The sequence below is a fragment of the Mustela nivalis genome (genome assembly GCF_964662115.1).
Source record: "Mustela nivalis genome assembly, chromosome: 11".
NCBI classification, from domain to species: Eukaryota; Metazoa; Chordata; class Mammalia; order Carnivora; family Mustelidae; genus Mustela; species Mustela nivalis.
The window spans coordinates 86,774,759-86,783,167 of NC_139030.1; the positions used below are offsets into that span (position 1 = coordinate 86,774,759).

Here is an 8,409-nt window from a genome sequence, read left to right on the forward strand (position 1 = left end):
AATAGGTTAGTGCCAGAACCTGGAGTGAAACCCAGGTTTCTGAACATCTACAAGAGGCCAGGATATCTTATTGGAAATGTGACTTCTAGTTCTTAATTTGGAGGTTAGAAAACAAAGAGAAAAGAGATAACTTTCTCCAGCTGTGTATTCTTTGTTAGTGAGCTTCTAAAAACAAAATTTGGACTGGAATTCAGGAAAGGTATGACATAACTTAGCCCTTCATAAAAATATCTAGTTCCAGATCACTGAATCAAGGCCAGCTCACTTCTGGGAGCCCCGGGCAGTTTGGGTTTTTATAGTGAGTCTTGAGGGCAAGGTAGAAACCTGTCAAGTTGGAAGAGACACTTAAGATTTAGGATCCAAACTAGAAGGTGGGGGTCACCCAAGATCAGAGGTGCCCACAGGTCACCAAGCCTCACACAGGCCCAGAATCCAGAGTTCCAGCTTGGAATGAGTTTGGGAATTCTGGATAAGCAGAGAGAAATTAAATAGACCATGGAATTTAGACCAGAATTCTTGAGATACTTTATGGATCAGGGAATGGCCTGTTAAACTCTGTTCTAGGGTAACTAGGGTGTGACAGTTGAGCCTGGGGTCTGAGTGGCTTGGGTTCAATCACTCTGTGTCTCTTTTTCTCCATATATCTTTCTGTCTTTCTCTTCCAGCTGGAAGGTGCCAGCTAGCATGTGCTATGCCACTGCGGGCACTGGAGGTCTTCATGTGACAGTTGGCACTGCAGGTCTTCATGTGACAGTTGGGGGACCCTTACTGCTCTCTTCTAACTCTCCAGGCAGGAACAAGAATTCTAAGCAGGTGCCCTCTTCTTTTGCAAAATCTTTGATGCAGCAAAATTCAGCATGATATAAATGGACAGCCCTTTGAGGCTGTTGTAATAAAATTTGGTCTGCATAGTTTCAGTATTTGTCAAGGCAGTAGAATCAGATACCAGTTATGTCCACATGATGCCAACTACCCAGATGGAAAAGAACAATTAGTTTGTCACTTTGGCCCACTGACATTCCAGAGAGCAGAAATTTCCCAACTTTCAGAATCTGTGACATGGTAGTGACTGGATTCATTGTGCTTCTTTCTCCCAAAACTACTGTATGGCTGGATTTCTTTTTGTTAGCTCAAGGGATTCAGATTTAGCTTAGTATAAAAGAACTAGGAGCCCCCTGGGTGTCACATGAGGGAGCCAGGTACTTAGTGAAGTTGAACTACCTTTCCACAGACCTCCAGACCCACAGGACTCACCTTGAGTGCCATATTTTAGAGAACACCTAATGGATCAATACATTTAGCACCAAGACCCTGGAAGGGAGGCATCATTGATTTTCAAGAGCATGGTGAATATTTGGAGCTCTAATCAAACTTAATCACTTCTATATGCACCAGAGCACTTGTCAAACTGGTATGACAATGGGCAAAGCGCAAAGGTCTGGCTGGTAGAAAAGAAAGAGCAAAACATGAAAACCTTAATGGGTGGATGAAGGATGGGTTTGTCTTCTTTTCCATTTTTTTCCATCCACAGAATTACTCAATAACTGGATAAAAGGAGTTCTGTAGATGTTATGGATTTAGAATTTTAGGAAAAAATGTGATAGGTCTCCTTGTAAATTTCAATTTAAGTTGTGTGCAGATTATTTTGGGAGGCGCTGTGGCCAGTTCTCTGCTCAAATGAGGGTCAGAGGGAGGGGTGGTAGCTGCCACGATGTTGGTTGCCAATATTGGTGTGTGTTGTGGGATGGACTGGCTGGATATTTACAGCTTGAACAAGCTTCACCCTTGCCCAACCTCTTCTCCAAGCCATGTGTGGATTCTGGAATAGGAGCTTCTGGTGGACAATAGGAAAGATTCCAGAATGGAACTTTCTAGATTTAAAGATCCTTTCTTTTAGGGAAGAGACAAGGGGCGTAAAGTCCAGCCTGGAAACACACAAACTAATACATCTGGAGACAGGAATCCCAGATACAAATATTGAGCATTAAGGAAAAAGCTGGAAAAAATTAGCACTAAGAAAGATCTGGGGCAGGAAGGAGAACTGCAAATTTGTTTTGTACTTGCCCTTGACTTACCACTGGCTGACCCAGGGCTGAAGGATGAGGAGTGGTGGGTGGGAGGTGGGGCAGGGAGGCAGTTGTTTAGAAGGAGAAGCCAGTACTATTTAAGGCTGCAAACAAATACAGCTGTAGGTCATGGGGAAGGGCAGTCAGTGACCTTGTGGATGGTGATGAACCATAGCTATAAAGAACTTAGAGACAAGAGTGTGTGTCCTTGGATTGACAGATTCTGAAAGAGGTTCAAAGAGGAGAGGATCTGAAAGCCCAACTTGAGGTTAACATCACTACTGAGCAGTTTCTGCTTTGCTAAGGGATAGAATTTTAGCATTTTTTTTGGTGGTCTGTACAGTGTATAAAGGGAACTGCAGAAAAAAGCAAGGCAGAGAACAAGCGATGAATGTTGCCAGAGTAGAAGATAAAGAAGTGAGAGCTGGAAGGATTCCAGAATCCCTTGCATCTTTGAATGTCCAGAAATAGGGGAATATAAAGGGTGCAAGGAGGAGGTAATTTGGCCTCTGGGCTTTTCTTGAGTTTTCTGATGCAAAATGAAGTGAGATTAGGCTTATATTAGGTTAATGATTGTCCTCACTGCTTATGGCACTAGCTTGAGCAACATCTTTTTGGGGGATGGAGAAAAGGTGAAAAACTACAGCCTTCGTAAATGTTGAATTGGAGCAAGCAGCAGAAAAGGTCATTTCAGAAATGTTTTGGGGGGTAGGTCTCTGGAGCAATTCTGAGTGATCTTTCAGGATTTCATTTTTTCCCTCATGTCCACAGGAAACCTGCAGATGGAAGGACAATTTGAGAAGGGTGATGTAGGGGATGAGATTGACACTGTTGAAAGAAGCAGAGCGAGCTGATCTCTACCATGATCTTTCAGGGTCTTCACTCAAGAAATTCCTTCTCTGAGGTCTCTACCATGCCCCAGGGATGCAGGATTTCCCTCATCTCATTCTCACAGGTCCTGGGGAGTACGGACTTCAGAGAGATCTGGGTGTCAGCAGAGGCTGTTCCATCTGGAAGACTCTGTTAATAATTGCAGCTACATTTGCTAGACTGTTGAGTCCTGCCCTGCTGAGCTGACTGATAAAGATCACTGAGAAATGTGGTTAAAAGCAAGGAGTCTAAGACTCCCTCCCCAATATCCAGATTCAGAAATTCAGGGATGGGACCTGCAATCAATATTAAAAATGTGTAGTTGGATTTGGAAACCTCTGTGTTTGGAGTCATTGTCAGAGTTGGGTTTTTACCTTGTAGACTAAGTTTTTGATGTAAAACAGCATCAACCTAACATCTGCAGTGCTCACAGACCGTTATAAATAATGGCAGTAAATGTTGAACAAATATGTAAGATTTATGTATACATTACATAGAACTCTAAGATAAATATATTTGTGTTACTGGAATGTCGCAATCAATCTAGATGATGACAAAACATGTAGGCATTTAACCGGAACACTTCTTTTAATCTACACAAGGTGACCTTCCTCCCTACCGCCATCTTTCTGACTTGCTCAATTTTCAAAACAGCTTATTTCAAAGAGGTTTCTAGGGCGTGGAAGCATAAGCCTTGTGCAGTGCATAAGGGCTGCTTCGGGAGAAGCAAGGCTTCAGAATCCTGTGAGAAATGAGATTTTTCAGGTTGTATTTGTGTGTGTGTATGTGTTTGTGCACATGCACATGAATGCATGCTTTTGCAACATTTGGTGGGTTTTTAGATATTTAAAAGAAATGCCTTTTACTCAGCATGTAATCTGAGAAGTGCAAGTCAAATGGGTGGGGCTGCCATCAACATGTAGCTAAAACTTTCATGATCTAGCAATGGAATTAAGTTGACAACGTGGCCATGACAGCCAGGAGGCCAACACAAAAACTGGGAAGGGGGTCTCATCAGTCTCAGCCTTCACCTGGGGAGGGGATGGATTGATTATCCAAGAAGGTGCAGAGTAAGGAGCCTGGAGGACCCTGTATGGCTTCTGAGGATTCCAACAGAGAAAATTGATTTTGTCAGCTCCTCAAACAGGTTAGCTAGCCAACAGAGCAGCTTCCCTGAAGCTGGAGATAGTCTTTGCTGCAATCCCGTTGTTTGCTTGATAAACAGAGCAAACCCCTGGAGTGTGTTGAAAGAGAGGGGTGCGGCCAATGCCTTTGGCTGACAGCACATTCAGAAGAGCTAAGAAAACAAGGGCATAAACTCGAAAAATCTTTTAGGTTTTGTTTACTCAGGCAAAAGGGAGTCCAGACTACAGCAATTAAGTGAGTTTGATGAATAGGGACGGCTAACCTGGCAGAATCAGGCCTGTAACCCTTTTCTCTTTGGCAGTAGACTATGTGTCTTTACCTTCCTTCTCCTCCCCTCTACCCCCTCAACACATGCACACACACATTCTTTTTTGCCTGTGAAACTCAGTTTCACTCATCTGATTTGTCTTCCAGTGGAGGGAACTATATAAATCGAATTTCCTTGTTCCTCAATTATTTTAGGCAGGAAAATCTTATCTTTCTGGAGAACTGGTGCTGTACATTATGCTGCTACTTTCCTCCCCTTCTCCCTCTATTTTTTCCTTCCTTCTCCCCCTTCCTCCCTCCCTGTCTCCCTTCCTTGCCCAAGGTCTGCCTAGTTAATGCTGGGTCTAGGTTGAGACTTCATTTATTGTTTTATTTATTCACTTAACTATCTCTATTAAGCACCTGATATGTGCCAGTCTCTAAGCTAAGATCTGCAGATACAGACATAAAAGCTGACAGTCTCATTCTTCAGACTCTTCATACTCCAGCAGGGAAGATCTTAGATGCTAGGCGATCAAATGACATATACATGATCTGTTGAATGTAATGATATCCTTATTGTTGACATATACAATCTTGGAAATGGGTAAGTTGGAAAAATACTTGAAAACAGATTTTAAAGATTTTATTTATTTATTTGACACAGAGAGAGATCACAAGTAGGTAGAGAGGCAGGCAGAGAGAGAGGGGAAGCAGGCTCCCTGCTGAGCAGAAAGCCTGATGCGGGGCTTGATCCCAAGACCCCAGGATCATGACCTGAGCGGAAGGCAAAGGCTTAACCCACTGAGCCACTCAGGTGCCCCTGAAAACAGATTTTAAAACTACCCAAAGGACCATGATGATGGAGCCCATCAAACATGGTACAGGGAGCTCCCACGTCCCTATTCCACTCTCCACAGCACCTATCAGTGACCAGCCTCTGAGAAGGCCTGGTTTTTTTTTTTTTTTTTGTTTTGTTTTGTTTTGTTTTTTAATTTATTTTTTATTTTCAGCATAACAGTATTAATTATTTTTCACCACACCCAGTGCTCCATGCAATTCGTGCCCTTTATAATACCCACCACCTAGTACCCCAAACTCCCACCCCCCACCCCTAAGGCCTGGTTTTTAAAGAGGGTGGGAGAGGGCTTCTTCCCTTTCATGGTAGCTTAGGAGACAGAAACCAAGGGTGCAGGTGGGTGAAGCCCACTCACCACACAGTTCTAGCCATGTGTGACTCTTACTCTGTGAAACTCTTCTCCAGCTATCCTAGGGCTGGGCATACCCTCCAAAGTCCAAAGAACTTTCTCTAGACTACCTAGTTTCTCTGGCTCTTGAGATTCATTTTCTCCTTCATGGCTTGCAAAGAGGTAGAGTATGGGTGTGGCGAGGGGAGGAAACAGGAGAAATAAAAGAGAATACCCATTTAACAATTTGTCCATGTTAAGAGTGAACAAAATCAGCAGGGGAAATGGACACGATTCAGAGGAGGGTTTGGGGGTTGCGAAAGGGAGACTTTCCCACTGAGCGAAGTCTGTGCTTACTGTAGGGAAACTCAGATGAGCCTCGGTGTGCGGGAAAGATCACTTTGGAGTAAACTATTTAATTTGATCTGGGGATGGAATGTACCTAGCACACCTCCTTTTTCAAGGAACTGAGTTATTTCCAACTTATAATTCAGTTCACTTAAGATGAGGACAAAACAGAGTTTGGCATTTCCAGGAAGTCTAGGATGGAAAAATTTCTTGTGTGCCTGCACAGTCTTCAGCCACGTGGTGAAGCACCAAGCTCCAGCAATTTAGATTCCCATATGGCCATTTGGTTGTTACTGCATGAAGGATATTGGCTGTGGAATGAAGTTAACTGGTTGAATTCTTATCTGAAAAATTGGGAAATATTTCAAATGCACAGTGCTCACACTTGGTGTGTGGTGAGTCCTGTCCTTTCTTGATAAGAATGTGTGCCTTATAGAAATGGCTTGTATAGACCCTTCTATTGGTAGAGGAACCTCTGTGTTCATTACCAACAATAGTGGATTTGAGGTTTTGAGACCTCAGGAATATATCAAATGTGGCTATGACTATAAAAAGGGATTTGGAAGACTTCTTTCTCAAAATATGGGAAAATAAGTAAGTTTACAAGATTAGGCCTACAGACATCTTACAAGTTACAGGCAATATAGTCTGAGGAATTCTGATTCTCTTTCCAGGCTATGAATTGTTTTGATGTTAAGAATGTGTGGTGTGCCTGGGTGGCTCTGTCAGCTAAGCATCCGACTTTTGATTTTAGCTCCAGTCATGATCTCAAGGTTTTGAGATTGAGCTCTGAATTGGGCTCTGTGCTGGGCATGGAGCCTGCTTGGAATTTTCTGTCTCCCTCTCCCTTTGTCCCTCACCACCACCCATCTCTAAAGGAAAAAAATAAATACAATAAAAAAAAAAGAATTTGGGTGGGGTCTTCTCTGTGCTAGGGAGCCCTCTTTCTTCCCTTAAAAGAAGAAAGTAGACTCATAAAATAGCCAGAAGGTTCAAATTAGAAACAAGGGAAAATGCCCAAACTCTGTTCTTAAGAAAGGGACAAAGCACTAGGTGACTCTGTTAGAAATCTATTCTTAGCCTGGCTGTCTTTGTGTCTATTCGTGCAGGTTGAATTTGACTATGTCCTAATGTCTTCTGAAATTCTGTTGCATTGATGTGTACAAATAATTGTGCCAGGCATTGGAAATAGGGAGAGAAAGACTTCAGGTCTCCTTAAGTGAGTCGTCAGATGGGTAATCTGCCGATAGCGGGCCCTGAGTCTCCAAGTGTGGAACTGCCTTGCTCTTTGTCCCAACCAAGAAGGCAGTGAGCTTGACCCAAGGCAAGGCAGGAATGTTTCCAAGGATGAAAGGGTGCCTCAAGGGTGGTTCTCCTGAAATGCTGGTTTCAACTGATCATCCACATCATCACGATCCCAGTCACAATGACTGGGCTGCATTTGAACTTCCACTGCAACCCTCAAGATGGTGGCATATTTTCTATAAGAAGGACAGATCAGGAGACTGCACCATTTCCAGGGATTCAACTGAACAAGTCAGTCTTGCCATTTTTCATCAGGTGATATGGTTTAGGAAGTCATCTGGGCAGGCTTGTCAGGAATAAGATTCTTTAAGACATATATATCACTTCACCATGAAATAATTAAAGTAAGGCAAGGAAAACAAAGGGAAAAATATCAACTTCTTCCCCAACTTCTGTCAACAGTGGTGTCAACAGTGTCAACAGTGTGTGTGTGTGTGTGTGTGTGTGTATGTGTAAGAGAAAGAGCGAATATTAGTGCCATATTTGTCTCTTAAAGATAAGTCTCCTTAATGTGAATACCAAGAGATCAGAGTTGGAGCTTATCTGCCAAATATTCTGTTTCTCTTTGACTGTGGACTTGCCATTCCAGAGTTAGCTTATGACAGTGAGAGGAAATATGCTTTATACTACTGGTTTTCTGGACTTGGAGGGCAGTGCTCCCTTTGGCTTTTCTTAACTCTCTCTTTTTTTCCACAGCATGAGTGAGTGCCCTCGGTGGACAAGTCTCCAGGTCCCCAGCCCAGATGAAAAGGTGATGATGGGAACTGGGGATGAGATTGGGTGGGAGAAGTGTTAGAAGAGACCTCAGCAGTGCTTCTAAGGCCATCTCCTACTCAGGTCTGGTGGGGTTTGCAGTTGGAGAGGAGACTCACGAGCCCCCGCTTCCCCAGTTCCATACCACTGAGCGCACTGTGGCCTCAGCCACTCATCCTGAGAAGCACAAGTGGATATGAGGAAAAGTGGGAGAAGTTTCACCGGTAAGCAATTTTTGGTGACCATAGTGGGCTCCCTATTCTCTAAGTAAGGCTTAATGAACCAGAAATAGCCATCCAGTATTCCAGGGACCTTAGGGGTCATGGCTGTAGGATCTAGTGACTAGTGACCAGTGACAATGTGTAGACTGAGGCCAAGGGAATGGAATTGGATCACCCAAGGTCATTCTGGTTGTTATTGGCTAAAGCAAGACCTCTTGCATCCCAGCCCAGGCCTTCTCCTCTTGTACCATGAGGCTGTATGCTTGT

General features: G+C 43.4%; 1 long non-coding RNA gene across 1 annotated transcript; it reads left to right on the forward strand.

Annotated features, from left to right (window-relative positions):
- Nucleotides 1–6,186: 6,186 nt before the first annotated feature.
- Nucleotides 6,187–8,139, forward strand: LOC309843655. The gene is made up of 3 exons (XR_014300270.1): nt 6,187–6,258; nt 7,865–7,919; nt 8,006–8,139. It is a non-coding gene; the product is annotated as an uncharacterized lncRNA (long non-coding RNA).
- Nucleotides 8,140–8,409: the final 270 nt, after the last annotated feature.